Genomic DNA, 9,611 nt, shown 5'->3' on the forward strand with positions numbered 1-9,611 from the left:
ATTTACTTCATCCAAAAATCCTGAAAAAAAGGGAAATAAAACATGAAAATAGTGGAAGACCTTTCACTTTTACAATTCTTCAACAGCCTCCGAGGCCTACCTCCCAAATACAGAAGAAACCATGCCCAATCCAAACTGTATTTGTCCATAAAACTAGCCAAGCTCTACTTGTGGTTTGTCTCTGAACTTTCTATTAACGTCAATGTCAGCTATCTTGTCTGGACATCATGGCAACTAGACTCGGCCATTTCACACATTAAAGCTCTGTTTAAGAGCATTTTTTTATGACAAAGGAACCCTCACCAAGAATCAGGTCACTTAATGAGGCCACCTCTCTGCGATGTAAAACTTCAGATTGAGGACACGACCACCCAGCCTTATGTGCCCCAGTTGTGTTAAAGAAACAGCAGCAACCGTGTGACCGTTAATAGGGGCTATATTGTGGCTTCCCCCTTGTTCTCATGCTCTCTGCTGTTTGGGAGCTGCAGTGTTCTCAAAACACAAAACACTCTATTGGGAATGGACTTGGCAGCCCCAACATCACATTTCAAGAGCACTCATCAAATGATGCTTTTGGCAACTCCATCCTCAGACGCCACATTTTGGCAAGACCATATTTTGGCAGCACATGGACATGGTGTTTCCATCTCAGTGCAAGGCTCTCAAACAGAGCCTAAATCCACTAAAAACACTGCAAATTTCGGTCCAGGCCCAGTTTGAGATTAGTGAAATCAACAAACAAAACACTGTCAAATGACAACCAACAGCATCAAAATGCTTATTTAAGTTTTATCTCTGCACGAACGATGTGCCTCTAGTGAAAAATTTCTGGCTCCGCCACTGTCTCAAACACAGATACCTAGTCATGCTGGCTCAGTTTGCCCTACTTACCATCACTGTCCTGTCAGCATAAAACTCTGAGAGCTTACCTCTCGAGCCCAAAAAGTTGCCAAGCTTTGGCTTAAGTAGAGGTTGACGCTCATGGGATTTGAACCTAGGCTGCCGGTCAAATGCTGCCAAGATTTTTTCTCACAAAAAAGCAATCCCAAAATCAACGGCCATCCTCCCCTTTCTACGGAAACCATTCCCGTGAGAAGGTGGTCCGATTTCTTTACCGTGAAAGGACATTTCGTGCAAATTTTCCACGTTACACAACCGCAGCCTCGATGTCGTTGATATATAAATGATACCGTTTGCCTAAATGCATGTGTTTGCATAATGCATGAGCAATTAAGCATCACCCAGGTATATATACACATATGGGAAAGTATTAACATTACATGCAGCAGCCCCGCTGATAGCCACCCATTTCGGAATTTCTCTAGATGTTTTTGGACTTCATCTCGAGAAATGTTGAGATGGGTGGTTGCCAGTGGCGGCAATGGCGCCCTCTATGAGAAAATATATGATGGTTTTATAACATGATGCTATGATACACACTCTTATTTGTATAGATCTAACCAGTAAATAACAAATCTAACAAGTACAGATGTGTTTAACATATGGTTTATAGAAGGTTTTATCATGTCTAATGTACCATAAGATTTCATTTTTAAGATGGTGAAAATCAATGGCTCACAATTGATGAAGATATGACTGGTTTAAAAATGGTATAAAGCATCATATTAGAGTCAACTTTAACACATGAAAATAATAAATAAAGCATGCTAAACGAGATCCTATCAGTAGATTTTTGCTTTTGGAGCTCATATCTAAGTAAATCAAGTGTGTACATCTGGTGGCAATACCACTATAGAAGAGAGAGAGATGCTCCGGGAGCACTTACTCCCACATAGTAGAAACCATATATATGTATAAGTTATATATTCTCAATCTTACATCATAGAGGCATTTATCATAGTCTATTTGATAGGAATCATGCATTGGATCCTGTTTTTTGATACAAAAATAAGATTTTTTAAGTCATAAAATTTTGGTTCATTGTAGACCATTGATATTTTAATATCTTGAAAAAACTACATATAGGTTACATTCACATGATTCAAAAGTTGTTTTCTACTAAAGAAGGCATGTAATGATCAACAAAAAAAAAACATTAATTTTTTGAAAAATAAAGCTTTGTTTAGGTGGGATAAAACTTGCTTATATGTCACAAATACATTATTCAAAATTCATTTTCTGCTAAACAAACCTTGTAGATGCCATTCATAATGTTTGATGTTCAGAAAAAATCTAAAAACATGAAAATAATGAGAGTTGTAATCATTAGTTTTGTGCCTTCAATAGCACCAAATATTAACCCATATATATAAGCTACACTTAAAAGTACCATACTATCTAGTTTAAAATTCATAGGTGAGAGTTTGATTTCATCAATTTGACCTCACAAATGAGTTTTACATGGTCTGCTAAGGAAAACAATTTTGATCGAGTTTTGATGTAAAAACATAGTCATAGTAACATTTTTACGTATTGTGGACCTAAATCTTAAGTCTTTAAAGGATCCACTTATAAAATGCAATCGGATGATCTAAAACATGTTTTTGACTGAACAAACCATAAAAAAAAAAAAAAAATTCTCATAAATGGTATGGTACACTTGAGGGTAGCTACTATTTTTACACTATATATATATATATATATATATATATATATATATATAAAGAGAGAGAGAGAGAGAGAGATTCAAACACATTTTTAATGCCTTTCAAATCAGGACCCGATTAGCACAACCCAAAAAGTAGCAGGTTGGAGTAGGGGTGGCAATCGGGTCGGGTTGGTAGGTTGGCGGGTCAGCATATAACCTCAACACGAACCCGACCCATTTATTAAACGGGTCGGTTGTGGCAAACACGAACCAGACCCATTTATTAAATGGGTAACCCGACACGACATGGTTAACCCATTTAATAAACGGGTCAGATCGGGTAAACGGGTTGGCGGGTCAGGTTCGAGTAAATGGGTTGACCCACCCTCTTAACCTGTTTATTAAATGGGTCAGCCGGGTTGGCGGGTTGGCATACCCCTAACACGAACCCAACCCGTTTAATAAACAGGTTAGGCGGGTCAACCTGTTTACGACACAAACCCATTTAAGCCAAAACCGAACCCGCCTAAGAAGCGGGTTGGTGGGTCGTGTCAGATTTTGCCACCCCTAGGTTGGAGCCAAAACCTTCATCCCTATCTCTTTTGTCCCCTTATGATCCTGTCCACAGCATAATCTTGCCACTCCAACAAGTAGTGCTTTGGCCATTATCATCATAGTCAAAGGTCAATCAATTCTCTTAGTGGGGGTAAGTAACATTTTTGGCTTAGCATGGCTTGCAAAACAAAGTGCATATTTGTTATGGTAGGGGCGTCTTCGGAATGTCACTAAGTTAGTTGAGACATCATAAGTTCGAAACCCACGTGTGGTATCTCTTGTCGTAAGGTCAAAGTTGGGTGCACTCTTCAGTGAGTGTAAGGAACCTCAAGGGTTTTACCATTAGCAGACCAGCCAATGTACTTGGGGAGGGGGTTCCCATTGGTTATCCCAAAAAAAATGAAAAAGTGCATATTTGTGCGAAGCAGGTTATATGTTCCCCCCCCCCCCCCCGACTGGGTCGGTAGCTCCATCTCATGTTCGGGGGTTCCCAAAGAGCGCCACGTATAAGATGCAGACCGGCATGTATCCCCATGTGTGTTTGCATCACATTGCACCGTAATTTGGTGTCGTCGCAAAGACTTAAGTATCCTTTACCGCCATTCTCTTCCTCTTCCTCGAACATACATAAATGCCCTTCATCTAGAAAACTGAGTCGGCGGTTCGTGAAAAGGACAAAACTGCCCTGCATCGTTATTGCGCCAAAATGTTCAGCAAAGTTTGCATATGTAGCAAGTTGTATGTTGTAGGATTTAAATAATTCAAAACAATTCATTCTCGCCCTAAGCAAAAAACTCTACCGGAACATACTTTGCCTTCATCTGTTGTCGCCGGATCAGTCGTTGCCTTCTTCTGTTGTCGTCGGAGCATCCTTTCCTTTGTTCTGCTACCGCCAGAGCATCTGTTTCCGTCTTACGCGCAGTCGCAGCATCGCTGCCACTGTCTGTTGCGTATACATTCTTACTGTTTCTTACTCTACAGTTGGAATATCCAAAATCCTATCGTTTCAGTGAGTTTCGTGTAAGGTTTCGTTATTCAATCTGAAGGTTGCTTCTTATACAACGATTTGTAAGTTTGATAAATCTTACAATGATGTGTACTTATCAACCCAAATATTGTGACGATTTATAATCATGATGATCGTTCAATGTGTTGCGCAGGTTAACAATGTTTGCGGCTCATCAGAGAAGAGATACCCCGTCGTTCTATGGGTTGTGTATTAGAGAAGTGATCCTCTAGTCCCATCTATCTAAGGTTTTTGAAAGGTACCAAAATATACTTAAGATTGAGAACGATAAAGACAGAGAAAAAGCGTTGGAATTATATTATGCGGAGGATTATCCATCAGATATCGAGGTTGCGGACCAAAGGAAGAATGCTGAAGAACTAAAGATGCAAAAGAAGGATGACCAAGAGAAAGCAAAGCAAAGAAATAAGAAGGAGAATGAAAAGAGAAGGTGAAGGAAGAAGGCAGAGCAGAGGGAAAGGCAAAAAAAGAATGAGGAGGAGAGGGAAAGAGAATTTAATAATCTAATGAAGGATGCTAAGACAGAAACGAACAAGATGTTGTTGGAGCTTATAGTAATGAAACAGGGTAAAGCTACTGAAGGAGGTGGAGAAGAGGCGAAGGCAAATGAATAAGGAGGAGGAAGAGAAGGAACAAAATAAGCCTCAGTATGAGGAAAAAAAGGAAAGGCGAAGGAGGGAAAAGGAGTTTGAGGAAGGTAAGGAAATGCAAAGGAAGGAGAAGGAGGATGAGCAAAAGAAGGAAAGGCAACAGAAGGAGAAGGAAGAGGAGGAACAAAAGGAAAGAGAAAGGGAGAAGCAGGAGGAGGAAGTAGAGGAAAGAAGGAAACAAGATTTGGAAGAGAAAGAAAGGTGGCGGAAGGAGGAGGACGAGAAAAAGAAGGAAAGAGAAAGGAAGGAGAAGGAGGACGAGAAAAAAGAGAGAGAAAGGAAGGATAAGGAGAGAGAAATGAAGGAAAAGGAAGACGAGAAAAAGAAGGAGAGAGAAAGGAAGGAGAAGGAGGTCGAGAAAAGTAAGGAGAGAGAAACGAAGGAGAAGGTGGAGCCGAAAGAGAAGGAAAGGGAAAGGCAGTGGACCAACCAGAAAGGCCTAGGTTGGAGGGAGAACAAGAGAGAAGAGCAACCAAGGTAAATAAATTTGTCTTGTCTGTGAAAATTTAATAATATGTTTAGCGATTTTGGTATAACGATTACTGTGTTAGGTATTAATATGTATAGCGATTATTGTGATAGTTTGTGTGCAACCAATATTATTTATAGCGATTAGTAGAATATTATTTATAAGTACAAATGATATTAATTTACAATTGGTAGGAATAATATGTTATTGTGTGTTACAAGGAGGTCACAGGAGAAGTAGAGCACCAGGTGAAAAGCTCGGAGGTCGGTGTCAATGGCCTGTAGTTCTGTCGTGGTATGGTCTGCTGAGTGCATATCAGAAGGACCGATTACGAAATATGCACTTCGGTGGCCTTTTGAACCAGCAATATTTTGAAACTTGCTAGAATAACATGACCCACCTGGTAAATAAGTGGAATGATAAGACGAACACATTCCAGTTTGATTCTTTTGAGATCACTATGACTCTAGAAGATGTGGCGAGGATCACTGGCCTTAAGTGCGGTGACAGTGTTGTCCTATTACAGCATTTAAACTATAACGCAAGAAAAAAATGCATGGCCCTTTTAGGAATGTCGATGAACGAATGGAGTCAATGTATTTCTAGTGGAATCAATTCCACATCAATGAAAGTCTCATTTTTTCGTAATAAATGGGAAGGTCGCTGCGCTATTTGTGCATTTGAAATAGCTGACCAAGAGTTGTGCGACTTCCTTCTCTTCTTTTTTTTGTCTTACTTTATTTTCTGATTGTTCTGGTTCGAGAATAAGTTGCATGTGGTTGAAGTACCTGACAGACTTAGACAAAATCGACAATTATGCCTGAGGTGCCGCTATGCTCGCACACTTGTACAGTCAACTATACTGTGCGAGTAATGGTATGAAAACAATTGGTGGATTTTGGCCATTTGTTCAGGTATTTGTTTATGACATACTTAGTAATTGTAGAGTTAGCTCATTGAAGGTTGTAGTGTTACTAATATATTGTTTTTGTTATGCTTGGGCGTGGGAACATATTATCTCATTGCGTCCACGTTGTGGCCCTGTAATTTGTGGTTTTCCAAAGATCGGTCGCTGGGCTAGAATAAACGTCACAGTTCATAATGCTAAGTCTATTTTAGATTGGCTGCAACTAAATGAGGTAAACGTTCTAAAATTATTTACAATCGGGTCAGCATTTATCATTCAGTATCATAAATCGTTGTAATGTTTAACATTCTTAACTAATCATCGTTGCAGGATTGTCTTCCGTAGTACATATCGTGTCGTCATATTATTCTTAAGTAAATTATAATATATTTGTCTCTCGCTATTAAAAAGAATTACCAATGTACAGGTTTTGTGGAGACCGTATGAAGATGGGGAGGACGATGACCAAGACGTTGTTGCAGATGCTGCTAGATTGTCTAACCGCGATTTATGGTTGTTTTGCAATTATGAAGCCGAGTTTCAGCATGGTAGTCGAGTTCTCCTACAATCCGGCTTGGGGCAGTCTATCCGAAATAAGCCTTTGGAAGTGAGAAGGAAGATGAATAGTGGTGGGGGCAGGAACGTGAATTGACGTGAATGCTACAGGGACGAATTATTAATTTGGAAAACAGGTGGTGTCCATGTCGTATCGTATGATTATAAAGGACGACAATTTGATCCCTTCTATTTTGAAAGGTATTGGGAATCTATGCAGCGAAATCTGGACATTGAGAAAATTGGGAACCCATGCCTCCCAACTGCCCCCTTTCATGTTGCAGCCCAGCCTCTACAACTTGCCTGTCGTCTACAAAAGAGAACATTGTCTCCGGTTACAATAACAATTCCCTCAGTAACAAATCGCGATGAAGAGCGAACACTTGCTACAAAAAAGAACATTGTCTCCGCCGCAAGGTTCAAACTGATGAAGAGGGAGAATAAGAAATTAATGACAGATGTAAGCAATATGGGGATATAATTGAACTCACTGGTGGAGATGATGACCAGTTTTTTTAATAAGATAGACGCAACCAAGAGGCCACCCAGAATAGACAGTCCACCAAGAAAAAGAAAGAGACGAGTCTATCATATTTCATCTGAACCCTAGGTATTCTTTTTTATCATGATAGGTATTTGTTGTAATTGTATAAGTAATTGTCAGAATGTGACATTCTTTTATTGTTTAATTCTTTTTTATTACATCTAACAGACACGTTTCGTCTATGAATCTCGTAAATAAATAAACTTTAATCAAAAATAGATATTTGTTGTTCAGAAACCGTGGCATTGCCTAACCTCCTTGCTTGATTGAAAATCGCAATATAAATCTCAATATAACTCATCGGTTTTGAATGACAATCACAATAGATGTCTGATTGGCACGAGTAATATAGTTCACAAATCGCAATGTTACTCATCGTTTTTTAATGAAAATCACAGAAAACATGCGATTGATGCAGTCAACATGGTCCCGTAATCGACGTTAGGAAATTATTAAGGTCACCATCGATATGATAGAGCATTTCTGCTCAGAATTCGTTGTATTTGTCTCCGCCATGATAGAAAATCGCAAAAAAGATTTGCGATGTATGTTGTGAACAATAATTGAATGAGTTTTGACATCGTAAATGATAACAGTCAACAATGATAAGAAAAGTTTGATGCTCAGAAATCGCTATTGATGATCATTAGTCAACAACGATAAAAAACGTTTGTTGTTAAAAAATCGATAAGGAAAGTATGTGGCATGAATATATCAATGTATCCATATATGATAATCAATACAATAATCGTCAAAGATTATACATACCTAGAAACTGGGTTTGGTCGGGTCGGGTCAATCTTTCACTCAACTATTGTTATAGTATGCAGTCGAAACGACAAGTTTTTAATTATTTAAAATGCAATCATTTAATTTGCGGGCGATTTTTGAAAAAGGGCAGAATGTTAAAGGACATTTTTTTATTTATTTAAAACACAATCATTTAATTTGCGGGCGGTTTTTGAAAAAGGGTGGCATGTTAAACGACATTTTTTTATTTATTTAAAATGCAAGCATTTAATTTACGGGCGGTTTCGAAAAAGGGTGGTATGTTAAATGACGTTTTTTTTTTTAAATTTAAAATGCAAGCATTTAATTTGTGGACGGTTTTCAAAAAAGGGCAGCATGTTAAAGGATGTTTCCTTTATATTTGACTGATGACGTCGATTCCGTAGCTGCGTTGCAAAGGTGACATCGATATTTTCGTCCAGGCATGTCACCGAAGAAGATGACGATGAGAGCAATACAACAAGGCATGATGCCGAAGAAGAGGACGATGAGAGCAATACGACCAGGGATTGCGCCAAAGAAGAGGACGATGGGAGCAATACGACCAGGCATGGCACCGAAGAAGAAGACAACCACATCCACAGGACCAGCACTAACGCTTAAGGCATATATATTTTGAACCTCCTGACCGGTTTAGTCGACATTTGGCTTTTTATGTCATATTTTGATTTGTGTTGTTTATTGTAGAAAATAATTTCAATGTCAAATTCTGAATACTACGTTCATGGTGCACTCAGTGCAACATCCACAAACAAGGGTGGGCGACAATGCCTTAAAGAGTTCGTAGACGACATCGCGCAGATGCAAGATGAGTTTGCAAACGGGAACACTATCAGTAATTTTGTACGTATGTAAACACTATCATTTTCTATGTCATCGGTTTGTATGTTTTCAAGTTCGTAAATTTTTGCAACCAGACAATGTGTGATTTTGTCAATTATATTCAAAGCAACGCAACGAGCAATACAATACGCATCATCACCCCTTATTTCATGATATGTCTGGTCTGCTATTGTTTTATTTGCTTTTATGACTTACTCACATTTCTTGCTGGTTAAACCTTACTATTTCGTGCAACAGATGTACGTCCCACAAAAGCCATACACTAGTGGATTCTTAGATGCACTACCTTGTTGGAATAGCGATGATGAGTGCGTAGATTTTTCGAATTTTGAAAATGTAAGTGAACAAACTTCTTCTCCAAGGTTTAGTCCTAACATCCTCATCACGATATATATATATGGATTTATAAATTATTGTATCGATTCGCAGATTTTACTTCCTACACTCTGGTAAAATCCCGAACATTGGGTCTTATACGAGATAAATTTACGGGAAAAACAACTATGGTGCTACAACTCATTGGACTGCCACAGTGGTGTAGAACGTGACGCTATGCATTTTGTAAGCTTCTGTCCATAGGTGAATCGTAGCTATTTGAGGTGGACCGAACTGTACTATATTATCCCTTTAAAATAGGCAGGATTCCTAAATGACCTTGTGGGTGTCAACATTGCCGAGTGAATGTTGTTATATGCTGGCGATGCTCCTTTACAAAGTAATGGGA

This window comes from Nuphar pumila, chromosome 12 (assembly GCF_984573655.1).
Source record: "Nuphar pumila chromosome 12, dmNupPumi1.hap1.1, whole genome shotgun sequence".
Classification (NCBI taxonomy): Eukaryota; Viridiplantae; Streptophyta; class Magnoliopsida; order Nymphaeales; family Nymphaeaceae; genus Nuphar; species Nuphar pumila.